This window comes from Sturnus vulgaris, chromosome 3, assembly GCF_052056855.1.
Source record: "Sturnus vulgaris isolate bStuVul1 chromosome 3, bStuVul1.hap1, whole genome shotgun sequence".
NCBI lineage: Eukaryota > Metazoa > Chordata > Aves > Passeriformes > Sturnidae > Sturnus > Sturnus vulgaris.
The window spans coordinates 57,068,358-57,095,829 of record NC_142245.1 but is presented as its reverse complement, the minus strand read 5'-3'; the positions used below and the strand labels follow the sequence as shown (position 1 = coordinate 57,095,829).

General features: G+C 37.2%; 1 long non-coding RNA gene across 1 annotated transcript; it reads left to right on the top strand.

The window, feature by feature from the left end:
- The first annotated feature begins 274 nt into the window (after nt 1-274).
- On the top strand, nt 275-27,472 carry LOC148224358 (uncharacterized). The gene is made up of 6 exons (XR_015802869.1): nt 275-590; nt 2,459-2,547; nt 8,427-8,502; nt 9,397-9,542; nt 15,296-15,383; nt 27,245-27,472. It is a non-coding gene; the product is annotated as an uncharacterized LOC148224358 (long non-coding RNA).

Below are 27,472 nucleotides of genomic sequence, written 5' to 3'. Positions count from 1 at the left end.
CACTTTCTCTTCTTTATCTCATCAATTGTAAAGTATTTTTATTTGTAACTGGGGAGAAAAGTGAGTCTAAACCTGGGTAAGAGCAGTCTTGGACCTTCTAATTGTATTTCTGCAGTTTTCAGACAAATCTGAAATTTTTGGTACTACCCTTAAACTCACTCTGTCCAGGATCAGAACTTGAGATGTCAGCTTCAGCTGATAACAAAGTCACCAAAGTGGACTGAGAAGTTGTGCCATGGAAGTTGGAAAAGAGAGAAACAGAGGCTGAAGGAGAGAAAGGTAGAAGTGCTCCACAAGTATACTTCAGTCCTTGTGTTCAGTTGGTGTTTTTTCACATCAGCCTCATGGTGGAAAATCCCAGAACGACAGAATAAGCTGAGGGGGAAGGAACCCATAAGAACAAGTCTTTGGCCTGTCCAGTCCTGACTGTGGATGTGGAAATGTATGTGTGTCCCTTTTGTTTTCCTCTCTCTTACCTGAGCTCTTTTTCCTTGCAGATTGAAATATCAAAAATATGCAACAAAAATGAGGTAACTCATACGTCTGAAACTAAAACCAAAATTAGTCCTTCTGACATTCTTTACCTTACAGTAAGTATTGAAAGGATATTTCAGTGTTATCCCACTAGATGTAAACAGTTTGATAAAACTGTTCAGAGTATTTGTGGATGACTGGCCTGCCCTTTTAGCCTTTCTAAACAGCCTGCATGACCATGACAAAGGAGGAGACTGTTTCTGCTGTTATTGCTACTGACCCTCTGCCCACTCTTGAATTTTCCCTCGTTGCTTCAATAAGTGAAGATCAAGAGGAAATACTCCATAATTTCTCACATTGCAACTAATATGCTTTTTCCCCTCTTCAAGGAAAAAAAAGGACTCATTTTAGTGGTTATAAGTACCTTCTTTTGTTGTTTTATTTGTGATAGGTATTTATTCACTGACACCAGTAACACAGAATTGTAGCAACTTGGCTCATTAGAAGCCTGGAAATGTTGGATCTATCCCTGCAGTTTACTAGAACAGCATGTGTTTTTGAGACTGGGAACACCAGCTGGGAAATAAAAGACTTATATTTGCTTTCAAATTTTGCCATAGCCCAGGTTGGCTTTAGTGGTTTCTCTTCTGAGGGTTAGTCCTGTCTTTTTCAGAAAAGGATAATTATGAGAGGTAATGGCTTCCCTATGATTCCAAATGAAAGTAGGTGTTGTCTTGATTCTGAAAGATGTCTTTGGAGAAGGGAGATATCTGTTCAGATATCTATGACCACCAGAGAAGTCAGAGCAGACAAAAAGCCATCTCTTTAGGCTGAAAAACTGATGGACTGTCAGAAGCAGGAACTAATAGCATTTTTGACAGAAGACAGGGTGAGTGCCATTTTACATGAGAAAATCTGACACTCACATGAGTGATTTGGAAAGTCATAGTGTTTCTACTTGTCTTTATATGCTGTAATATTTATTCCAGGTGAAACAATAAACTAAAAAAGAGATAAAACAGAAAAGGTATTAGCTGAGACACTTTTTCATATTGAAAGCCTAGACTATACACTGACCAGGCTGAGATAAATGACTAGTAATAATCAAACTGCACCTTCCTGTGCTGTCAGTATGGGATTATTTTTAACCCCTTATAATAAACAGCCAGAAACAGTGCTCACCCTCTGCTTGCTTAAAGCTCATCTTTCCCACTACACTTGAAGGTAAATGCATTTCTGTCTCTGTTCATATCCTTCTGGATTAGCTATGAAAGAAAAGAAGATGCAGGTGTGCTGAATAATAACCCCTGTCTTTCATTGTTCACCCCTATTTCTGAACACTTACCATCAAACCTATTGTTCAGGGCAGCACAGAACACTTGCGAACTGCCTAAAGAAGCAGCAATACTCACATCATGGAAAGAAAAACTGGTGGAATACAGGGATATTTGTAGTCCTGTGGTAGGAAATGGAAGTGATAAAATGGAGAGTGGATATCCTGAGGCTGCTTGAGCATGTTTTCAAGGCTGCTGTACCACAGATTGTGTGCCAGCTAATGGAGAAGTCTCTTTCTAGCAGTGCAAAGTGAGTGTGAAATGTAGCCATAAAATGTTCAGAGGCTTATTTTTTCAGGTTTTTCTGTGCTTCTCTAGCTTTGTGTAACAACCTGAATTATTGCAAAGTATTTTTCAGCTTGAATAATTTATATTTTTTTCTTTTTTATTTTTTTTTCCTTCTGTGAATGCAACACTAATACCACATGGACATTATCAAGAGACATTTAATCCTAATGCCTGCTTTTGTTTTATTCAGTAGGAAATTATTGTCCTGATATTGTCAGTTACAGTAATTCAGAGAAAAACAACAGCAGCAAATGCTATTCTGTGGTCTTCAAAGCATATCAAGGCAGACATATGAATATGAAAACTTCAGCTGGATGGTCCTGTGATTTCAATGTTCTCAGTATTCTCTCCTTTTCCTGCAGGAATAAGATATTTCTGCCATACTCAGCTTTGATATTTGTTTTCTTCCCCTACCACACTTTGTTGGCTCTGGCATTCCTGGTTCAGGAAGGTGGGTTATATTTTCTTATTCACATGAAGAGAGAAAAAGATTTTCACCTGACATTTTCCTGCAGAGTTTATTTTTCCAGATGTATTCTTTTGGTTTGCTGTGCCTCTGTACTCCCATTTTCCAGCTGCAGATACTTCTGGCTCCAGTTCCCATTGAGCACACATTCACTGCTCTGACTGCATGTAGGGTTTTATTGCCTTTCCCTATTTGCAGAAAGTAGTGGGGAAGGATGAAGATGTGAAAAATAATGGAGACGAAGGAAATTCAGCCTATCTTTGCCTGTGTGGGTTATCATAGAGGTCAGACCTAGAAATTCCTGCTTACTAAGAGCCACTGCCCAAGCTCCCTGGCACAGCCACTTTGCTTTGCCCATCCCACATTTGCTTTGCACATCCCTTCCTCTGCTGAAAAGCAAGTATTTTGTTCTTCCAGTTCTGAAGTCCAATTCAAATTTGTACTAAGCTGCATAAGAATTGTGTAAAGTTACCAAGGAGAAGAACGAAATACTAGGTCATATTCAGACTATAACAGATTCTGATATCTGTTTGAAACTGCTGGACATATTACATTGATGATAATGAATAGCAAGAAAAAAAGGTCTGTGAGAGAAAAAATTATAAGCCTTTTGTTTTGCCTTGACAAAAATATACCAAAAAATGCCTTTTTCTATTCCGTCCGGAGGGAATAAAGTCATCAAAAATATCAGATCATGATGTAAAACACAAACCAAGTTCTGTATCAAAAATGTAAAGGGTCACAAAGATGAAAAGGGTCAAAGATGTAAAGACCCTTCAGTACTTCCACAAAGCACTATTGCTTTCTTTTGCAGAGGAAAAGAACATGAGTTATAGTGTCAAACCTCAAGACAGAGCAAGAAATTAGGAGCAGAAAAAAAGCTCCAGTCTCTTTCTCCTAAACAGCAGGCAACATCATCTGAATCTCTATGCAATGGCAGTGACACTGCCAGAGGCACATGTCTGTAGTAGCTAAAAAGAAGACAGCATAATAACAAGAATAAGTAGTTCACTTTTATAACAGTTGCACTTTTTCTTCTTTTCTGAGAATTCCTTGTTCTTTCCCTGTATCTGGACTATTAGTCCACTCTGAAGAAACTCTGAATTTCAGAAATAGACAAAAAAACCAAAAAACCTCAGTGAAAAGGACCACTAACCTTTCCAATGAAGAGTTATTCCCAAAAGAAAGTTGAAACAGCTGGTTCAGTGCTGCCTTCAAATGAGCAGATTGTGTAGTGTTCACTCTGTTTTCATCAGGCTGACCTGTGGATCTCTAATTATTAAGAAAAAGGGGAATTAAAAGGAGGAAATACTGAAGTAATAAGAAAAAAAGTAGTTAATACAATTTGAAGGTGAGCTATTCATCAATACAAGAGTGCTCCACTGGATTAATATTCATTCTCAACTGACACACATAATAAACTAATTCTAACTGCATCAAAGGTAATTTTATCAAAGCCCTGTTCTGCTGCAGAAAATTTGTCATCTATTTCTCTAATAAGAAATCATTTACACCCTGCATATTCATTGGGAAATGGGAACAGTGTGATCTGGATGAATTAGCAGTTCTCAGCTCCACCTCAGGGAAAGGTGTACTGCTTTCTGTGGAGAAAGACACACTTGTGCATGTGGGCTGCAGAGGGGTCACAGAGGAATTCTGGAATATATTAGGAAGCAAAACTAGGTTTTAGGGTGGTTAGAGGCTTAGACTCCATCTTTTCTACTTGGGAGAGTAAAGCACAGTCTAGGAGATATTGTGGAGAGAAATAGAGTTTTTATTAGAATGATTGTATTGAAAACATTATGTCTCATTTAGAAACATCTGCCACTATTTATATTAGTTGTTGTTGTTTCCATATGTAGAAAAAAAACCTTTCAGACAAAGTGGCATTTTGGGGCTTGCAAAAAACGACAACAGAGGAGCAAGTATGTCCTCCCTGAAGCAGATGGCATCACGGTGTTTGTGAGCCATCAGCACTGCCTGTGCCCAGCGGGCAGGCAGCACCACACATTCCTTTCCTAGGTACAAAACACTGCAATCTCTCCCCGGGCCCTCATAAGATTTGAGTAGCTGCAGATGAGCTTTCTTAGCCTTTATAAGTGGACACTGTGAGGGCCCTGAGGACATTCCCTCTCCTCCACAGGCTTTCAGTGCTTGGGCTCAAGACCAGCTTTGATAATGAAGCTGTCAGGCCATGTCAGCAGATGCATGTCCAGCCTTTGCTCAGGAGCTGCTTTTAAACTGAGACTCCTGCTCTTGGTGTTTGCCTGAGCTATGTGGAAGGTTTTCCTGTGCCTTCTTCCATGCCTTCCTGACCCCTACCCACCCACCTGGCTTTCCAGCTTGAGCTGGGACCTGCCTTGTCCCAGCAGACCTATCCTGGCAGCCTGAGTCTCAGGAGATCCAGATCACCTGCACTCACCCAGCTCTGCTCACCTTGCTCTGCTGCTTTCTTGGGATGGTGCTGCTTCATTGTTCCTGCTGCTCCCTGCCAGTCTATTGGAAACAGAAGCAGTGGTTGATTCTTACAGAATAATTTTCTTGAGATGAATGTTGGTCACATATTGCAAGTTCACTCAGCCTCATGTTCATGCTCTTACCAAGAGGTCTGAGCTTTCAGTCCTGACATACAATATAGTTTAAATCCACTCCATGGCTTTTGCAAAATACTGTCCTTTCTCTCTCTTCCTGGATGTCTCAAAGTTACTATGGAGACATTTTAATTTTAAAGCACAAGTACGTTGTTTAGGAAAGCCACAGGTGCATTAGCTCTGTTTCTCTATTTCATACATAGAGCTATGAGAGCATTACTGCACTATTACATGGGCAGCTATTTTGATTCTTGCCATCCTTGAATGACTTCTCTTATTTGTAATCTGGTCTTCCTGAGTTTCTATGTGAATAACACTTGCAAGGAGAGGATAGATAGAAAATATGTGGTCAGGGTAAGAGTAAGGAATTTGGGAATATAATGTCACTTCAGTAGATAGTAAATTCAGCAGGAAAATACATTGCTTCCCAAGTGAATGAAAGATAATATTTTCTTCAAGTGCTTCTGAATTTTTGCTGGTAAGGAATTGTGCTTAAGGATTAGAGAAATTGTAAGACTGAGCTTGAGCTATCCTGAGTTATCCTGAGTTTAAGAGCATACTTATAAACCTCGTAACTTTGAATATTGCAGCAGATTCCTCTCTGTGTGTTCTAGAAGGAGGCCATATTAAGTTCTACTTTGCTAGAGTAGAAATAAGACTTTAAATTGATACATTGTTTCCTCACAGGAAAACTCTTCCCAGAAACTTTGTCAAGAAATACTTAATTATGACAAATGGAAGGATAAGAAAGAATAGCTCAAGTTCGGATTTGACTTTCACGTACTGGCAAATGTAACAGCCATGCACTTGGATACAGTAGGGATTGAAAACCCTTTTCAGGTTCTTAGCATATCCAGATTTCTTCCAGAAATTTGTCATTGAAATAAGGAAAGCAGACCCCAGGATTAGCAAGAGCATTGTAGCTCTGTGGAAAGAACCCTAGAATTTAGTTTTAGTTCTGTGTTTTATTACAAACAAGCTTATACTATAGACATTATTGAAAGTGCTGCTATAAGAAAATGAAGAAGAGGAAAACTATTTTTTTTGCCAAACATTTTCCTCCCAGAACACTAAGTTATTCTACTACATGAAATGGCTGCAGAGAGTTCTAGAAGGCAGGGTTTAGCCATTTTACTGCATAGTCAAGTCTAGGTCTGTATCAGTCAGAGCAAACCTGGTGTATGAGCTGCAGGGTTCAATTAGACGTATTGCCTTTTCCATTCAAATGATTGAAACAGTTGTTTTTATTAGGATGGAAAACAATTGGACAAAGCAGCTCCTAAGGCTGAGTAATGGCCTCTATGAGGCAATGAAACATCTATTAAAAACCCAGAAGTTCCTGCAATGATTCTCAGTTTTCCAACTTTTAGTGGGGAGGAAAGGGAAAGAGAACTGAAATTAGGTAAAAAGGAATTGATAGCTTAAACTTCATGACTCTAAATGAAAGACTAATTTGAGCTGGTGACAAACTGATCAGCAGTACTTGTTTTTATGATTATCAGGTAATCATGGAGACAAAGGGTTGTAGGCAAATGCCACCGCATAGAAGTTGTGTTTTGGATAACTACATCTGAAAGAAGATTAAGGACTTTTTGATTGAAAGCAATTTATCTAAAGGTGCTGTCACAGCACCCACTTCAACTACCAATATCTTTTCTCAGGAGATAATACAAGCAATAATACACTTTTTTGCTAGCTGGGTGAGCAGATGAGAGGGGTTTGCAGGATAAAATGAAGAAAAATTAGGTAGGAACTCACCATTTGCTCTATTGCTAGACTTGTGGAAAACAAGTGCTGTGGTGTGACATCTCTCTTGAAATTGGTTGGATTTTTAAATGCCGTGTGAAGGATTTACCTCATTCTTTTTGAGGTCCAGTGTGGCTGCTCTATGCAGAGACCCCCTCCTCTGAGAGGATGTGTCTTAAGGCCTTTCTGAGAGGAGCTGCACAGTGATTTGGGGTCCCACGACACCCAGAGCTGATATGTGCAATGACACTGGGGAGCTCATTAGTTCCGGTTTGGTACCTTGATAGCAGCAGGCGTGAGGCATCAGCTGGTGTGGAGCCAACAACATCTACTGCTGGACACAGACAGGCTCTTGCAGCAGATGAGAAGGAAAATCTCACAATGGGATAAATGCAGGCTCAGATAAAATGGTGTGGGAGAGGCAGAAGTGAGGTCTTGTTCTCATGTTTTAACAGGAAGCACAGCAGAAGGGGCTATTGTGTGGTTGCATTAGGCAAGCTACACCCTCACACAGCACTGCTCCTGTGGCATGTCTGCTTTCTCTTGATGGCTCTGTCAGCTTGACTCAACATACAAACTGAAGGAGCTGGAAAAAGCTGCATCCACTGCTGATGGCGTGGTGGAGAAACTGCAGCTAATGGGAAGATGGAGACCAAGCTACTCCCTTTGTCACCACTCTCCAACACATCTAAATCTGTGTGTGCCTTGGGCTGTGTCCTGCAGCTTGCATTTCTGTGTAAACTTGAGGGCTCATTAATAACACATTTGATATAAGCAGTTTAAGAACTGCTCTAGTAAAATGTACTCTGCAGGAAAAACACTGACATCTCTGCTACGCACTTTGATTTCCCATTTATAATTGTCATGCATACTTTATCATGCTGCAGGTCTTTATCTCAAGAGGTGTGGGCAGTTCTGGAGAAGTGAACTAAATTTTATGTAGTTAAGACAACACTACTTTATGCTAACCATGAAAAGCCATTATGTAATTGTAAAGGCTCTTATTAAAATACAGTGGATCAGCTCCGAAACGAAATAATTGTTTTGGGCTTTTCTGCTTTGTTTTTCCCTGCCTTGTATATAACTGGATAGCATTACTTAAGAACATTGTTTATGCTAAGTCTATTTGGTTCTCTTCTTCAAGGGGTGCAAAATGATTCTGTCAAATAAAATTGCCTTATTTTGCCATAGCTGAAAGTATCTTGCCAGTGAAATACTTTGATTTGTACTCCTGAGGTTTGTGATTTGATGTAAATGACCAGAAAGAACCATTCTAGGCCAATGTGAAATCTGATCTGTTCCTTTTGGGGCTGGACTGAAGTAATAAAATCATTTCAGAATTAAGACGGTCTTTTTGTCTTGCTCTTTTTCACATGGGTTTGTCTATTGATTTTCTTGTTCCAGTCTAATGGGGAACCAAGGGGAAATATGGAATTTCAGTTCTTTTAGAGGCTCTTTTTACTGACTCTGACCACTGCCACATGTATCCCAAAACTCAGACATTTCCCTAATTCTGTTCCAGAACAGCTTGAAGAAGTTGTGACTGCTACAGAGGACAACTTCCTGCCCAAAATTAGAATTAATGGAGAAGCCAAATCAGCCAGTAAGGTTGGATTTTATATTGTGGAACTGTGTCATTCTCATTTTAATGGTATTAAAAATCAGACAAAATATTATCCATTATGAGGTCTTGAAGGTTTCAGTACTTAATGTTTCTCTAGGAGTTTGAACTTACAAAGTGCAATAGCACAGGGTTGCTAGTACAGAGGAGACTTCTTAACTGAATCCTTGTGTTCTTTAGAATAATTGAATTTGTGTGGGGTTTGTTTGCAGATGTAAACGAGATCTAAATACTGAAATACAAAACACGTGAAAACCATAGCAGCAGGCAACTCTCCTTGCTTAAGTTTTCACTGGTGTTACAGTATGAGTATGGCTGCTATCTCAGCTCTCACACAGCAGCCCCTTATGCCAACTGTCCATCATTTTCTATATCCTGTAACAATAATTTTTCACTTTTATTGTTACATAACACAAAAGCCATGGCATCTCAGAATGACCCTTAAATGCCAATGTGTGAAACTCCTTAGCCTTTTTTTTTGAGTGGTTTGAAAGCAGATATCCTGCTCAGTTTCAAAGAAAACAAATGGTAGTGTTTTCTTGATTTATGGTGACATTTTGACAAGTTTGATTTATTTAGAAGAAACCTGTGCCAAAGATGAATACAGAATGAGGAGAAGACACTGTCACTGTGTATCACCAAAAGACATTTTCATTCTCCTCTCTAATCTCTGTTGTTGGAGGTGAGAAGAGTTCAGCCTTGGCCTTGTGTACTGGTTTCAGGTGGGACAGAGTTTTTTTTCTTCAAATTGGGTGGTACAGTGCTCTGTTTTGGATTCAATATGAGAATAATATTGATGACACACTGATGTTTTGGTTGTTGTTATGTAGTGCTTACCCCAAGTCAAGGACTTTTCTGTTTCCCTTGCTCTTCTAGTGAGCAGGTGCACAAGGAGCTGAGCATGGCCAGAACAGCTGTCCTGAACTGACCAAATGGATATTCTATACCATGGAACATCATATCCTTCATATAAACTGGAAGCAGTTAATCAGAACAGATTCTGTTTGGTGCTCAGGGACTGGGTTGGTATCTGTCAGTATGTGGTGAACGATTGTGTTGTGCAGCACTTGCTATTACTGTGTTTTTTCTTTGTTTATCCTGCTCTCCTTTTTATATTATTATTTTATGTTTGGGTTTTTTTATTATTATTACACTGTTCTTATCTGAACCCATGAGTTTATTGAGTTTTTTCCCCCTGATTCTGCCCCCTGTTCATCTGGGGAGGTAGGGGAGTGAATGGCTGCATGCTGCTTAGTTGCCAGCTGGGGTTAAAACACCACACACTGGCAATTGAAATTCCATGGACTCTTGTATTCTTGGAAGACTTTCTTCTAAGGGCAGGGCAAGGATCTTCAAAAACAATATCGAACCTATCCCCAAAGTGTCTGCCTCTCTGCAGTAGATTCGGGGCTTCTGGCATCCTCTGACCATTTTAACAGACACAAATTTTCCTTTGGTTATTTCCCTCGACACTATACCTCTTGGCTAAGAGCACTGCAGAAAAATGTACATTTCATTCTAATCCTTTTACTCTTTAAGCTCCCACCTTCTATCCAACTACTTGAACTGCATCATTCAGACCTCAACAAGTCTGCTACATAAAGCAGATGAACACTTCCCAGAAAAGCTCAGTACACATACTATCTTTCACCTGTCCTTTAATGCAGGCTATATGAGCTAGCAAAGGTGAGCCCTAGTGGTGTAACTATCTAACAGTGGCCAGAGGAAAGGGAATTTTTTGTTTCTTGGATTTGTCAAATATAATGCAGTTCTGCAGAGAAGCTTCATCCAGTTATTTTCCACTTTAACACTTTCCTTCTTCAACTTGCACTGAACAATAAACAGATGAAGAATGGAACAGCTTTGCTTGGGCACCTTAAATGATTAGTGATTATTCTATACCATGCAGATGATTGCTGGGGATGCTGCTTTGGGATGAAAATGAGTACCATCCCTAGAAATCAGTGTCATTTTCTCTCTGTCTCTCCAATGATAGCCCCTGTGGACTCAGCCTCACCCTGCTGCCACCAGTTCCCCTCCTGTTTTCTCTAGAACACGGAGAACATTTCTCTTAATTTGCAGGGACTGATTAGGTGCCTGGGTAGCAGGTGAGAAACTGAGGAAGTAGAAATATATAATTCTACTTCTTGGCTGTGGTGCATTTGCAAAATTTTCTAGCACTGAAGTTGGTTCCTGCTGCAGCCAGAGTCCCTAAGGGTTTCATCGTAGTTTGGAGAAAGACTGAATTCTGCTGAGCTTCCTAGCATGCTTTTCAATTTATTACCAGAATCTTAATAAAGGGTCTTGCAGCATTTGAGTTAATTAATTTCTTTCTTGGTTCTCAGTAGTTGAAGGTCAGACTGTCCTAAGAGAAGGAATCGTTGCAGAGAATATAACTGACTACTGTGTACAAAACATGCTGACTTTAATGAAGCAGTGATCAAAATCATATAAGGAAAGGCAGATAATGAAGGAAAAAATCAAGATGTGACATTTTAATAATCAGCCATTTGAGGCTACGACTGAAGGAATAAATGCATGTATTTTGATTTATTTAGGCAATTCTTTGGTATGCCTTAGCATATATATGTAAAGGCATTCCATGCCAAACATGCCTTAACAAGTTTTTTGTGCACTAACTTCATATAATAATATTTTGAAGCAAATTGTGATGGTAAAAAATATTAAGTCAAAATGTCTATTTGTTACACACATGCACACATATATAGGCATATAAAGCAACATACTTTACTTTTGAAGATATTAGGCTATCAGTGTAACTGGTGATTCACAACAGAAATTAAATTGCTTTTTTTTTGTTTTTTCCTCTTAGCAACCAACTTGAAAGAATTTTAATCTCCTGGATGCACAAGGGAACCCTTAAAGCTTTGAAATTTATGGTTTGAGATATTGCATTTAAAAAAATGGTGAAGCATTTTAAGAATAGTTCATTATTTTGTGAAAGGCTCTAGTATATGTTGTGGTCTATGCCAAGATGCATAGGTTTTCACAATATGTAAAAGAAACTTAACAAAGGAAAAAGACATGGGCTCCTGTTGTCTTTTCCATGTCATGATCTGGATATGCCAAAATATTGTCACTATTTCTTAACAACTGTTCCTGTTCAGGAAGATTTTGAAAGTTTGAGGAGGTCATAGAGTTATAATATAATAATGAATTTTAGTTTTCTGAGGGAGACAGTTTTACAAAACTGGAAACTACAAACTAGCCAGCCTCACCTCTGTGCCTGTAAGATCATGGAACAGATCCTCTTGGAAGATATGTAAAGGCATGTAGATGACAGGGACGTGATTAAAGACAGCCAGAATGGCTTTAAAAAGAGGAAAATCGTGTCTGGCTAATCTGGGGATTAAGGTAGAGGGGGTGTGTTGGTGGATAAGGGAAGAGAAACTGATGTCCTCTACTGTGATTCTTTAAGGCCTTTGAAACTATTCTACAGAAAATCTTTGTTGCTAAGTTAGAGAGGTATGGATTTAATGGATGGAGTATTGCACGGATTGGGAATTGGCTGAATGGCAGCATCCAAAGAGCATTGTAGTCAATGGCTCAGTGTCCAAAGGATATCAGTAACAAGTGGTGTCCCTCAGGGAGAGGACTTTCCATATGGCACTTTCCATATGGAAGTGGTTTGATATCTTTAATAATGAGATAGGAAGTGGGATTGAGTACATAATCATCAAGTTTAGAGAACACACCCTGACAAGCTTGAGAAGTGGGTCGGTGGGAATCTCTTGAAGTACAACACCAAGTTCAAGGTGTTGTGCCAGCATTGGTGAAATCACCAGTATCACCAGACTGATTAATGAATGCATCGAGTGCCTCCCTGCAGAGAAGGACTTAAGGATATTGATGAATGAAAAGCTGAGGGGGATTATAAGACAGATGGAGAGTTAATTTTTACCAGGCCCTGTAAGAGAGCAAGAGGTAATGGCTTTAAACCAAAGGAGGGTAGATTTTGACTAAAAAAAACAGAAAAAAAAAAGGAAAAAAAGAAAAAAAAAGATTCCTTACTGTGAGGGTGGTGAGGCAGTGGAACAGGTTGCCCAGAGAGTTGTGCATCCCCTATTTCTGGAGATGTTCAAGGCCAGGCTGGATGGGGCTTTAAGCAAACAGGTCAGGTGAAGAATGTCCCTGCCTATGGCAGGGAAGCTGGAACTGGGTCTTCAAAGGTCCTTTCCAACACACATCATTCTATGATTCTATGGAAATGGTTTCACTGGGTTTAATAATTATAAAGATACTGAGATGGAGACTCACTGACATAATTTGCTATCAATCATCTTATTCCATAATCAAGGGATGGTGACAGAGTTTGACCACACTTCAAAGTCCTGATTAAAAAAGCAGGATGACAACATGCCTAGCATATTTAAAAACAATAGATCATCAAGTAGAAGCAAAATATCAAATCAGTTCCTTCAAAAATTTCAGTGAGTCATTAAGATAGGTAGTGTACTTTTTCTACATGATTTTTTGTAAACTTGTTTTTTGGTGAATACTTTCTGCTTATTATGGTAGCTTCAAGAAAACACCAGCTTCATCAGATCTGATTTACTTACAAATGCAGTTCATAAGGTTCTGGTCAGTACTTAATGGTCCTTTTAAGATATACAAGTTAACTGCAAGATGAGCTATGTAATTCTTTTCAGAACTACAGAGGAAATAAAAATTTTAAACTTGAAAAGGACATAGATCCACATTATTTATTTATCTTTGCTTCTACTTTGTAGAAATAAACTTTTGTGCAAGTATAGTATTTTTCAGATTAGAGCACATATTTCTTTTGTATACTTTCAGCTAACTGAAACACTTCAAGTAATTCAGCATTCATCTGGTGTCCAAGATTCAAAAGGAGCAGTTACACTTCTGCAAACTGCAGCAGATTTTGACTATAAATCAATGGCTCTTGCCTGCCCATTTTTGCTCTCATTAATATTTAATAAAATTATGAAATTACTGTTGTGCAGTTTCACATTGAACTTATACAAGGGGTAAAGATGATAAATCAGTCAGTGGCTCATAGCTAGAAAAAAAGGAAATGGAGAGAATTAATGAAACAGTAGCAGGCTGTTAGCCATAAACTGCACAGCTCTCACTAAACTCAGAATGTGTCAGAGAAAATCCCTTGTGCAGCTTTTCTGCCGGCATACTTGTGAATATTGAGATTTATACACATGTAAACTAAAAATACTGCTGAGACAACAGTAACTCTGAAGTTTAATGTAGTTTTTTTTTTTCTCCCCAATTCTTTGCAGCCTTTCAAAGCCCCATAGTTGAGATTCTGTACACTGAAGTCTTGTGCCAGAAGGAAACTCTGTGCAGACCTTTGAGACTGTAGTTGAAAGAACCAAAATATTAATGATCACCCTGGGCAACAGCTAGCAGAACACACATACAAATTAAAAGTTGTTCATAATAGCACAAACTTTGTCCTTTAGAGAGTACGTGTTGCAGGGAATGAGAAAAAGATTTTTTTAAAGAGTCTTCATTACATTTAAATTATTTTTCTTTGGAAAGCCATTTCCCTTGAAGGCTCGTTTTCAAGAGTAATATTGCACTGATCTAAGTTGTCATAGTAAGCTTTTCAGTTCATATTTGAAAAAGTTATGTATCTGAAAACCTGTACAGAAGCTAACATTTTATAAAGTGGAAAGATAGAAAAGTGTATGTAAAAAACTCAATTTTTTAACAATTAAAAAAAATTATTTACAAAGACTTCTCGTTTTAATATTGGTAAATTCTAAGTAGTCATGAATAACATATGCAGTATTTTATAAGAGGCATAGGAAAATGTGCAGTTGTATGCAACTCTGTGTTTCACGTTTCTACGTGACTTTGCATAAAGAACTTCAGCTTCTCCTGACTTCAAGCAGTACAGAATTTACCTAACCAAACAAGTAATCTGCTCTGACTGTTCCTGAGGCCTTCTTTTTGATTATTTGTTATCTTTAGGAATCTTCCCAGTTCTCCCGTTCTACCAATTAAAGAGGCTATTTAGCTTTAACATTTGGCATAAGAGTTATTGGAATTAAATATGCAGTTGTGTAGTAACAGAAATTAAGATGGGATAATTACAAAAATCCCATCTTAATTCCTGTAACTATGGTCAAGCACCACTATTCAAGATTTCTGAGGTGTATTTCTGACAAATGCTTCAGATTGTGTAATTTTACAATAAAAACAAACTCTTGAGATTAAAAATAAGAAACAACCTCTTCTATTTTGAAAGTAGATGTAAATTATGTAAGCAAAGATTCTGTACTTATTGATGCTATTAATATTTCTAATTGAAAAAACAGCCACATAAATGAGCACAGCTGGACAGTTTTGTGGTTTCAGGCCTTCCCTGAGATCCACCAATATTGTCTTAATAAATCTATTTGTACTAAACCATAGGAAACAGGGCAGGCCTTGTCAGACATTTACAGATAGGAGAAGGACCAAGAAGTTTTCTTGCTCATAATCTCATAGAAAGTCTGTGGCAAAAGTTACCCAGGCATGCATCACTGATATTGCAGAACAATTCCTTAGCCACAATCTGGTATTTTCCCTCTGTCACCCTCCTAGAGAAGAACACCTTTTTTACCACCCTTCAAAACAATTTTAAATTTAAAGCATTCCATGAGAATAATTAATTTTTTAGATCCACTATTGCCCATCTGTGAAGAAAGAGAATTAAAAGGAATTTCACAGTGACAGATTACAGGAAGTTTATTTCCTAGCACATAGCCCATTTTTTGTTGTCACTCCCTAGGGTTTTCATTGGATTTGAAACCTTGAAGAACAGTCTAAAAAGCAGATGAATGAGGGGAAAAAAATCCACAGCTGGAGATGCAAACCTGGTAAGAACTTAATTGAAATCAATAGAGGATTAAATGAAGGAAAAGTTTATAGCAAAAAGAAAATATTTCAGTCTGACAAAAAGAAATGCAGTCTTTTGTAATGGAATTAATTCTTGTGCTTATGATAGCTGTGAACCCTGATCCTAAGATTTTTTTTCCCGGGATTGTGTCTTTGTTTCCTATAGCAGAACTTTTGAAGTGACATCTTTGGACTTATGAAAATGGATGGGAGTGACCTCCATGTAGACTTGCTGTCCAGTTTTGAAACTTGCTTTATGTTTTCTTAAGCACTTGAGTCTTGTGTCTGAATTATAAAAGGTGAGACTCATTTCCACAGAAGATGTTCTCCTGGCTAGTAGCAATTATACCTACTTGGCATATGCAGAGCTGTATTGAAACCAGGATAAAGAATAAAACCCTTCCATGACTATAGTGTTTTGGTGAGTCCTTAAACATCCTTCACAATTACTTCTAAGTGATTTTAGATTAATTTTCACTAAGTGTGTTCATTCCTCATATCCCTTATTATGACTAAGATATTGTATTTCATATTGGCTTCTCAAAGATTTCAGGTGCTCTACTGGTAGACAAAAAGAGAATTTAAATTGTTTCCCTACTACCTTGGACATAGGAGTACAATGTAGGACTCTGTGTTGTTCTGGTTGCTTTGTGTTGCATATGCCATGGTAACAATAATGAATAAGAAGCTCCTGTTCATGGACATGCTTGTGGAGAGGTTTGGAAATAAAGAAATGTGTTTTTTAAATTTTTTTCAGATAGGTAGACAGGAAGAAAAGTGTCTTGAAAGAGGTTTAAATCTAGGAATATATAGACTGAAATGAACTGAAAACCTTGGAAACCCTGCTGGCAAATAAAACTATACACTTGGATTATTTCTAGTGTTGGGCACTACAGCCTGTGATCTGTTTGTTGCATTTTTAATCACTTTAGAATCCCTATTCTTCGCTTTCACAACGACCTATATTGCAGCACACCTAGTTTCATGAATGTGCTGGATCACAAACATTGTGATAGCTTGTTGTGCTAGAATGGGTGAGGAGGAGGAGGGTGTGATCACTTCCACACATTCACACTGCTTGGTGCCACACGCAGCAAGGCAGCAGGATGAGCAGACACAAGGGCTTTAGGTGGAAGGTGTGGGCACAGCATGCCATGAAGGATGTGCCCCTTAGGAGCCCTTGCTCTGTCTGGCCACCCCACAGCCACATGGGCAGCCATGGATGGCCTCAAGCTGTGTGTGAACCACCAGTGGTTACAGGTGAGGGCAAAGTGCTCTAAAACACTGTGGAGCTTCTTATCTGACTGGACCAGAAGTTTCAATAGTTTATAGTGACAAATTTGTGTTTTAGCAGTTGTGAGAGGAAAGATACAGAGGTTTCTATCCAGAACCTGAACTCCTGTAACTTGCTTGATGGCACAAGCTAAAGAGAGGGCTGGTCTTACAGGCAGGCACTGTAGGCTACAGTGCACCCCACCTTTCTGCTGGTGGCACTGACTGTCAATGCCAAACTTGTGGGGAGGGAATCCATCAGGACAATCTGAGCAAAAGAAAATCCATATTATCTGTAAAACTTCTCTTTAAAGTAGAGAGGATCAGTTCACAGTGAGGGAGTTAAGATTATGTAACTTCACCTTGAATGCCATTGTTCATTTTTAAAAGATTACTGTGGAAAACCAGTGACTGTTATGACAATGGGTAGGTCTAAAGGAACTTTAACAAAAAATTTTTATTCAACCATCAAGAATCTGTAGACTGGGAAACCGTGTTGCTTACCCAAAATTTGTTAGGTAGGACAGAGAAAAAAGACAGAGAAAATCACAGCACTCAAACTGAACAGTGATGTGCATGCAGGCACAGGAGATATAACAATAAAGAGCTCATAAAACCCTATTTTCTTTCCAATTGGTTGTCCTCTGTAGTTGTGCTTTGTTAGAACCTCAAGCCTGCAGATCAGCAAAGACTTCCTTTGACTCCAAGACTCATGGAAATCCTGTATGTATGGACATCCAGGTATCTATGGGCCAAAAAAAAATTTCAAAGGCAGTGTTTCCTTACTTAGGAAACCTTCTTGCTAAGGAAAACGGATCTCCTTACTTAGAATTCCCACCTGCTATTGTGAGACTTGAAGTTTCAGATTCTTGCTTTACAGCATGCCTTAGGTTTATCGGTGAATATACAGTTCTAGATGAGGTTAATAGAAATATCTGAAATGGAATACTTTGTGTTTTTAAAATTTTGTCTGTGTCACATCTTTAACGCCAATTAGGGTTTTAGAGCAAAGTTCTGGAAATCTATCTTGGAGGAGATTCCCAGAGATGCTAATGAATGCAGAGATGCTTTCTGTGAAGAAATGAGTACATTAACATCGGAAATAGCTTTTTTAATATAAAAAGACAGGCATAACGTCAGTGAAATAGACATAAGAAACACCATGTTCTTTTAAGAAAGATGATTAATAGTCCTCAGAAGTCGAAATCAATAGAATTAAGAGCTAGAAAATCCTCACTATTCAAATTAGGCCTCTTGGGTATGCATATTGCTTTTGTGAATGATTATGATTAAATATTTATTAAGTGATGTAAGGAAAGCTGCTTCTCTTTTCTGAAAATGAGTTATTTCAACAGACTAACACTATCTGATCTAAGCTTTTAAAGCATAAGAAGGAAACTTGTAATCAAACACAACACATTCAAACAGATAAAGATGTGATGCTGAGAAAAATTGAAACATTGGCAACGCCAAATGAAAAACTTGAGCTACAAGACAAATTAAGGCATAGGGGCTTTGGAGACATGCCTTACCTATAGGTGATATACTGAGGTCAGAGCACCAGTGTTCTTTGAAAACACATGGCCATGATGGGATGCACAGTGACACAAATTACGCTTTATTTAAGTAGAGACAGGGTTTTCCTTTAATATTTTTCCCTTGTAGATGCAAAGAAAAGTTTTAAAATAGATTCAATAGTTGAGTTATGCAGACTAATAGTTAATATCAGGCAGAGCCTACTAATAGCTGAAATCAATAGAGGTAAGAAAAAATCACTTTCCATTTCTTTTGCCACTTATGTTTCCTCTAAACACAGCAGAATTCTGGAGATCATCATGTCATATTATTTTATTTTGCTTGTACACTTTCAGTGCTCATATAGGCAAATGAAGCTGATTTAATGTGATGCTATTTTTTTAAATGTTACTGAAATAAATCAGGAGAAAAACTTCTGTCTCCCAAATTCTTTTTTATACTTCCAAAAGGGACAATTTTTTTCTTCCAAGCACTGTAGAAAGTGACTTCTGTTCCTACATATTTTACTTACCTGAAAGCTGCTTTCTGTGAAGATGTGAAATTTTCTTCTAACTTTATTTTTTATTTTTTTGGGGTGCTTAGCTGAGGTATCCTCTAAATATTCCCATATAAATTTATTTCAAGTCATTCATCTATGTCCCTGCTGGGAAATAAGAAAAGATTTCTTTTTATTAATTTTCTAAAAAAAAAATACTGGGTAAGTATTTATCATATTTAATTTACTTTTAAACTTTGAAGCCTTATAACTTATATTTGAAAAAAAAATTGCATCAAACAAATATTTTAAAATTCATGCTTGTTTACTTGGTTGAGCTCATAAACAAATGAGTATCTTGACACTTCCACAGAAATCATGAGAGGTACAAACAGATGTGGTATTGAGAGTTCATTCTCCTCATTCAGTCTGTGCAATGGCAAAGTCAGGCATACTTGCCTGTCCAGAAAAGATGTTTTTCCAGCCTGTTCTGTTGGAAAACAAGTGCTGGAGTGAGAACTTCAACATTTCCTCTTATTAAGCTGTTCTAGAGCTTGGAAACCCTTACTCTTTAAAAATATCCTGATGTCTTTTTAATCTGCGTATTTTATATTTCTCTCCCTGGAAATTGAAATGAATGTTTCAGCTGGTGGCCATTCCCATGAAAAAAATTCTTCAACAATACCATCCTTCTGCTTGAATGTGGATGAAGTATTTTTTTAATCTGAAGCAATATTTCACTACCTCCAAAGAAAGAACCACAACAGTTACACTTCTGCAGCATTACAGTAATGCAAGAGCATTTTGTCTTGCTGTCCTTAAATCATCTATATACCACAATGCTTTTGTCTTGTTTAGAGGTTATGCAAGGCAAGCGTTTCAAAACCAGATTAAAAGAATTCTCTAGTACAATAGTTTAACAGGATAGAGACATTTAAGAAAATTTTGAAAAGGTATGTAATGGATATTCCTGCAATGTTTTATATTAAAATTCTGAAACTAAAAGGGAAACTGACCATGAAAAAATATAGTGGCTTTTTGAATAGGAAAAAAAAATACAATTTGGCTATTTATAAAAGATATGGAAATAAAGGTCTCTTTTTGTCTAAATCCCACTGCAGATGTAAAACAAACATATTTTTGGGATTCATAAATGAAAATCTGATCTTTTGTAAAATACCGCAACAAAAAAACAGCCTAGTGTTAAAAAATAATTGGAACTGTCAGTGATATGTTTCCTTTCTATTGAAGGGTTTACTCCTGCAGAATTTTTCATGAAGCTCTTAGTAACCATTAAATCTCAAATGGAATCAGTCAGCTTCTCTGCTGTCCCTGAAACAAGCCTTATCATATTTAGCAAAAGCTGGAGCTGGATAAATGATTGAATAAATGAATGAAATTTGCATTCATACAGGAATTTTCATCTGCACAGAACAGAAAGAATGTTGGAAAGGGGAAAAAAAAAATCTCTTCAAATTAATAATAGTGTCTTTGCTAAGCAGTGAGAGGTGGCTGATACTTATTATTCCAGGAGGGGGAAGATTAGAACTCAGCGGAAAGAATCTGACTCAGAGAACATCCGATGAAAGAGTGGGGTTTATTATTTCTTATTCTGGAATGGAAAACATCCCCTTCTTAGCTGTGGAGTAGTTATCTGTAATGCCAGCTAGTTTAAGTAGCCAATACAAATGGAACATTTCCTCAGGTCACCTTTTGACCTGCTGTAGTTATTAGTAATATCATTTTGAAATTCATTTATTTTTCATAAGTTATGAAAAGAAGAGCAAGTATCAGAAGGTTTAGGAGGAAAAATTAGTTCAGTGCCTTATAGAAAGTTTTGCAGATTTGAGGTCCAAGGGATCTGCTTAATTGGTGTGCTGGAATGGTTTTGATGAGCTAACCATGGCTGGCTTGACTGGCTTCAGAAAGAGCCCACGTTTGGGAGCAGTCATGGAGCTGTTCTCTGGTTGGGGCCCTGTCTGACCTGGGCACATCACAGAGCTGCTCAAATGCAGAAGAAGGAAGTCCCAGAGAGTCTGCCAAATCTTCAAACACAGCTTATTTCTTTGTTAAAGCGTGTTCAAAAACATTGTTGTCCAAATTTTCCCCAAGTTCCTGAGGATTTCTCTCTCAGCATCATAAAATAGTGGATATAGACCATCCTCAAGGAAAATTCTTTCTCAGCAGGGCTTAGAAGGCCAAAAGCCTAATCCATTCACATGTGCATTGAGAAATTGTTTAATAGAAAAATTACAGGTTATTCAGATTAATTGTACTGACTAACATAGATAAAATCTGCTGCTCCCTAGTGCATAGCTGTTTGTGACAACTCTTACGCTCTTTCTTTGAATAAAGGACTCCTGATTCATTTACAGGACTAAGATATCATAAATATAGAAAAAAAATTAACACAGTACAACAACGCAACTCTTAAGGGGTATCACCAGAAAAATATACATTTTGAATAAAATGTTTTTGTCTTATATATACCACAAACACCTGAAATCTTAACACTTTCACTGATATTTTAGAAAACATAGACTTCTAAAGAGTGCATGTTTATATCCTCTATTTAAAATGCTATCTTCTGGAAAGCAGAAGAATTATATAGTAGTCTGTAAAGAATATAAATGGATATTTTATAACATTAATTTTATGACAGCATGTCACTAGCTAGATGTTCTATAAGACAGAAATTATTAAATGTTTCTAAATTTACAGTGTCAGAGAAATTGCATCTAATGATATTGTAAGAACTGGAAAAGTTTTCTTTATCATATATATAGATTTTGAGAGACAACTCTACATTGTAAAAACACAAGAGCTCTGGAAAAAACCTAAAAGCTAAACATTATCATGCAAATGTTGACAGAGAAAATAGGCAAAAATGGAATGTATTTCTCATATAGTGATCCTGTGAAAGTTCTGTAAAGTAGTTAGATTCAGTCAGAAGAGAATTAATGAGTAAAGGTAATTAATGTCATATAATTAAGAGTAGCCTTCATAGTTTGGTAAAGTTTTTAAAGGCTTTTTTTTAACAATTCCTGCATCATCTGTTATGAGATCATGAATTTAGCTGATAAAAACAGCTGTAGCAATATGTAAGCACAGGGTTCTGAAGCTCACTAATCTTAATACCCTCCAGGTCTAGCCAGATAGTTTAGGATTTTTAAAATGCTGCATTCTAGTCTGAATAAACTTAACATTCAAAATTCCATATCTGGAATGGAATTGTCATTTTAGGCATATTCTTAGAATTTCAAACCCTGCTTTTAGTTAGCAAACAAAAAAATAGGGAAGTTGTCAATGTGAAATAATGAACAGAATACTTTATTTCAATATCTCCAGTTGATACAATCTTCCTGTCACTTATACTAAAAAATTGTACAGGTACCTTGAACTAAGTTTTGTTTTGGAGAAGTCTTAAGTTTTAGTTTTACTTTCTGGATGAATTAGGATACCTGCAAAAACCTACACGGTAAGGGAGTGAAGAATCAAACCTCTAATGTTGCAGATGAATGGAAATTCCCCATATCTAAAAGTTTTAAAAGTTTGACATTCCTCACCTATTTAGATCTTATAGATATACTGGATTTTGGTATTGTGCTATATCAGATACATTCCCTTTAGAGAGGTCTATATTTGCAAGACTGACAGAAAAAAATCTAGAAAGGGAAAAATACATTATTTGGATGATATAAAAGCAATTTTTCATTTTAGTCTCTTCTTCTATCCTACATGGAAGATACCAGGGCATGAAATGAGAACGTATTACAGCCTGTATTTCCTGTAGAGAAAAATATGATTTCTCCACGAGAGAACTGGACATGTCCACTTACTTCTGAGTACATGATTTCTTTGGTTCTCACTGTCCTCCTGTGCCAGTATGACATTGAAGACGTGATCAGCTTTGTCAATGTAATAATCAAAATCTGAACACCTAAAACACATTATCCACTAGAAATGTAATGTTTATTTCCATGCTGATCACAGTATCGCACCAAAATGAAATTACTGGTGTTTTCTATGGAGTCCTCATTTCAAGGGTAAGACATCACTAAAAAAAAGAGTCAGAACCTTGCCATTTTAGGATGAGGTGGCTGTACACAGATGCTCAGTTTTGTAATGCAAACTTACTGAAATGTAGGGTTATGGTCCAGCTGACTATCATGTTCTGTATTTAATTCCCAGTTAGTGACCACTGGGGCTCTTCCTCCCTCTCTTTCCCTGGATTTATATCTTAATCCTGCCTTATTACACTGGTTTTGTAAATAAAATACTTACTTTCCCCTCATGGTCAAATAATTTTTTATTTGGTGATAGCTCAGTGTGTTGTTACAATTATTTCAGGTCTTGATGAGGCTACTTAGCATTTTCTTGTGACCTTGTGGGAGCTTTTATTGGTTTATTCATTTTTAATTACTTCATGTGGTTTGTTAGCAGCAGTGAAAATGGTGTAAGTTAGGAATAGAATTAAGATAGAAAACAGAAGACAGATGACATGGAAGTATATAATACTTAAAAAGCATAGCACTTAATTGCGAGTCAAAGGACCTGTAAAAAAGCCTTTTGGCTGATAATAAGGTCAAGATTTAGATATATGTCATGTCTGAACATGCAAATTAAGAGCACAGTTTTTCATGCCACAATATTTTAAACAAATATAAATTAAACTATTTCTAGCCTTCAAGTGAATGTTTATTGAATTTATTCTTGGTAATACCACTGTTTGTTTATTATTTTACATTTGGTGGTGGTCTTGCTTACCTACGTGTGCTAGAAAAATTACAAAAATATCCTCATTTGGAATATTATAATCAGAAATTATTTGGAATCACCTGAAAACAGGTATTTATACTTTTAAAGCTGGACTTAAATAATATTACTCCTATCAATACACTAAATCTTCAGCTTCCTTAGGTGTAAATTCTCAGAGTGCTTACTAGATTTCCTGTGGCAGAGAGGAAGTTTTCAATACAGAGTTAGATAAACTTCAGAGGACCTGTTTAGCCAAAGGCAGTTCAGTAAAATTTTTGTTGGAACAGTAGTGACAAAAAGATAAATGAGCTCGCAGAAAAAAATCAGGCAAGAGGCTGGATGATATGCACTAAACTCTTGCCATAGCCATTACAATAATTGAGGCATTGACCCACATAATTTTAAAGAGTGTCCCCTCTAATATGTATTTAAACAAAAAGAATATGCAAATAAAGAACATCGTACTCAGTGCTGCTGATATAACTGGATGGTGCAATGACAAGTTTGAAGATTTTGGGTTTATGTTTGCTTGAATTGCCCAGCCTCCTCTTGAAGTTCAGAAGATGCTGTAATGCAACTTGCATTCACAAGTGAAACTGTCCTTGGAATTCAGGATTTGCTTCCCAGAAGTCGGATTTTTTTCCTTTTTGCAAAGTCAGGCCAGGGCTTGAAGCCTGAGACTTAATGCTCAATATGTGCAGCATAAAAAGACAGAAAAGGATGTCCAGGCAGAAGCTTCTGCTCTACATCTTCTTTTCATGTAAAACTAGGTGCTGGAGCTGTCTTTTCTGGTTGCAAATCAGTGTCTCCATCACATCCTCATTCATATGTCTTCCCTATACATGCAGAAAGATTTCTCTCCTTCGAGCATGGAAGATATTCACAACTTTTCTGATACTGTTCAATTGACTCATGTCTAAGTTAACAACTATGGAAAACTATTTCCTCTCATTGTCCTATTTAATGTACCCAAAAAATGTTGTTAGGTTCCAAAATCTCTGTTTGTGGACCCTTGAGACCCCACCACTATGTAAAGCTGCTGAAGGCCTCCAGAAAAAGTCAATTTTGCTGCTGTCACAAACTACTGGACATTAGTAAACATTTCTTCCTTGGCTGGGACTTTCCTGAGTTTTCAAATCCATTTATACTTTCCAAATCCACACCAACTTGGGAAAATCAATTTTACTGTGTGATTACACAAATCATAAAAAATTACCCCTTCCTGATGGTCTTAAATCTATCACCTTGTATTACCATCTGACTCTCTCAGCTCTTTGAGGTCAATAGTAATTTTATATATCCCTTCATGCGAATTATAATTTTCCATGCTGTTATCTTACACCCCCTCATCTATTTAATTTCTTATATGAAGAACCTGTTCAATCTTGTCATGTAGAGAAGTCATTCTGCACCTCTGATTATCCTTATTGAGCTTTGATGTGCTTTTCTTTTCCACTGGCACTTTTTGAAATTGAGATGACCAGAACTTCTGGAAATATTCAGCTACAGATTTAATCCCACTTCATGCATTTCACAACAGCTATTGTCTCATTTAACTTGTGTGAACACTTTAAATTGAAAAGCTGGCATCTGATGACTAACTGTTCCATTAGCAACTCATTTATATCAGCTGTCTGCATGCAGAGGCATTAATATTAACGAAACAGTGCTGTGGATAGATGTATTACAAGTGGAAATCAAGTGAACTGTGTGAATTTGCTGAAGGATCCGTATTGGTGTACAGGTTTTACTTCTAGAGAGAACAAATACAACAAATTCACAGCGCTTAGGAGAGCAGATGTACACAGCCAGCAGGCTGTGGCATTTGGGTGGAATTGATCAAAGTCCAAAACCAATGATTTTTGTGCTAACAGATTTTCAGTTGTTTCTCTTAGCTAACTGCTAAGTTTCACACAGAACTCTGTTTTTGTGTCCAGGAGGATAACAATAACTCTGAAGACATGAAGAAAAAAGTAAAAAACCTAAGTCAACATCACAGCAAAAGAGCATACAGGAAAATCAATGCCTAATCTCTTTTCAAATGTGTTTCCAGTGCTTTGGTGAATCAAATATTTAATTTTAACTGCAAGTAGAATCTATCACTGGACCTCTCTGAGAGACAAAATGAGAGATTTTCCTAATGGCTAAGGGGAAACACCAGAGACATAACAAGAAATATTATGTAGGCATAATGTGTAATAACACTGAAATATTTCTGACTTAAATGTATAGCAGGATTTGAATAGTTTAGAGAAACAAATGGACTGTAAGAATGTGAGGGTTTACATCTCAGGCATCGTCCTGTTTTTTCTCAGGATCATGAGATCAAGTTGCGGAGCTCCCATCTTCCAGGATTTATGGAATTTGCCACGGAGAGAGCCAAAGCACAGAGTTCAGTGAGGGGTTAAGCTGCCCTTGGACCTGCTTACAGTGGAGTTTCCTTGAGCATCTCTGATAATGTGCCAAGTGCTTCCAGATGAGGTGTGATTACTGCATCTTCCTCAGGGTAAACAGCCAAGTTCTTGCAGACGTGTCTGAGCCAACCTGGAATAGAACCTGAAAAGCAAATACCTAAATTTTGAAAAGATGGAAGTATAAATGAAGCAGATGACAAGACCATAGATGAAAAAGCAAAAGGTGAGAGGATGTGGAAATGGAAAGAGATGGCATCTAGTACCCTCTCCACCCTTTCCTCCTCTCCATATGTACTTTTACCTCATAATATACATTTCCATGGTATCCATGCTCAACAGAAACAGCATTTCTCTTCTCCTGGTCTTGCCAAATATGACTCTACAAATCACTGTTGAAATAGAAATGCTCATTGCATTTATCTGCATATTTTTGCTTCATTATATACTGTGATTTGTATGTTTAGTATTCTTTAAATGTAAATTCATTATCTTGACTGAGATGTAAATGTAATTCTGCAGCATGCCCCAGACAACTACTCTACAAGGGAAAGCATTTCACAGTATGTTATAAATGTAACTACTCTGTGATAAATATATCTATATCTCTAACTGAAGCTTTTGCTTCATGCTAAAAATAAAAGAGCTAGTTGGGGAAAAAACTATCCTACCTCTCAAGTATAAAATTTAAGTGCAGGACTAAAGAGACAAAAAAAATTAATGTACAAAGCAATGAATAGTTTACTTGCTATGAATTAGCATATTGCTCATAAGTTCCTCAATAGTTTTCAAAGCCTACTGGAATTCAGGAAATGAGTTACATTTCTGTTGGTGTGAGTGTTTTTTTCCTCTGTCTCCTATGTCTGGAAAATGTGCTTTAATTTCAAACATTACAAGTTATCAACATGAATTAAAGCCCACAAAGAGCTTTGTTTTGCTCAATCTACTTTTTCTTTCTGACAAGATCTACAAAGAAGAAAATCCTTACTCTTCAAATAATTTTGTCTCCTTGCATATATATATATATATATAATTTTCATGCCTACTTTAAAGTGATGTTTTGGGGAAACTAGGAGCAAAGCACTCTTTTTCAGAACAAAGATTTTAGGCATAGAAAAGATGGAATAAACTGCTTCTATGAATTTTAATTTTTTGCAGAAATTTTACTGTGACACCCCGAGAGCTAAAACTTTGCTGTCAATTTGGTAAATATTGTTGGTTTCTACTAAATTTTACTTAGCTTGCCTTCAGCTGGGGAGGATGTGCAGTCCCTGCAATGATTCTTCCTAATGAATTTCCTTCTACAGGTCTCCTGCTATTTTTCATTCTTTCTAATTTTTTTTTTTTGGGGGGGGGTTTTTTGGTGCTTTTTTTTTTTTTTTTCTACCAGATAGAGCACAAAGATCCCAAATTGCAGAGGGACAGTCTGGAAGAAACAAAGAAATTCCTGTGACATAATCCCTCATAGTGACTGATCTCTGTTTTTGACCTTCAATATTACTTTGCTGTCAGAAGACAGAAGACAAGCCATAGACAAAAGTTGACTGTATCTTCTAGAAGTGATGTTTCACAGAAATGGCCCTCTCCTGTTTGCTAGCAGTTATTCTGTTAACTGAGG